The sequence below is a fragment of the Bison bison genome, unplaced genomic scaffold, assembly GCF_000754665.1.
Source record: "Bison bison bison isolate TAMUID 2011002044 unplaced genomic scaffold, Bison_UMD1.0 scf7180017864265, whole genome shotgun sequence".
Lineage (NCBI taxonomy): Eukaryota > Metazoa > Chordata > Mammalia > Artiodactyla > Bovidae > Bison > Bison bison.
This window is the reverse complement of record NW_011494837.1, coordinates 107,983-108,440: the sequence shown is the minus strand read 5'-3', so window position 1 is coordinate 108,440 and position 458 is coordinate 107,983.

Genomic DNA, 458 nt, shown 5'->3' with positions numbered 1-458 from the left:
TTGATTCCAGCTTGTGATTCATCCAGCCCAGCATTTCGCATGATGTACTCTGCATATAAGTTAAATAAGCAGGGTGACAATATACAGCTTTGGCATATTCCTTTCCTATTTCGAACCAGTCTGTTGTTCCACATCCAGTTTTAAGTGTTGCTTATTGACCTGCATACAGATTTCTCAGGAGACAGGTCAGGTGGTCTGATACTCCCATCTCTTGAAGAATTTGCTACAGTTTGTTGTGATCCACACAGTCAAAGGCTTTTGTGTAGTCAATAAAGCAGAAGCAGATGTTTTTCTGGAACTCTCTTGCATTTTCGATGATCCAACGGATGTTGGCAATTTGAACTCTGTTTCCTCTGCCTTTTCTAAGTACAGCTTGAACATCTGGAAGTTCATGGTACATGTACTGCTGAGGCCTGGCTTGGAGCATTTTGAGCATTACTTTGTTAGTGTGTGAGACG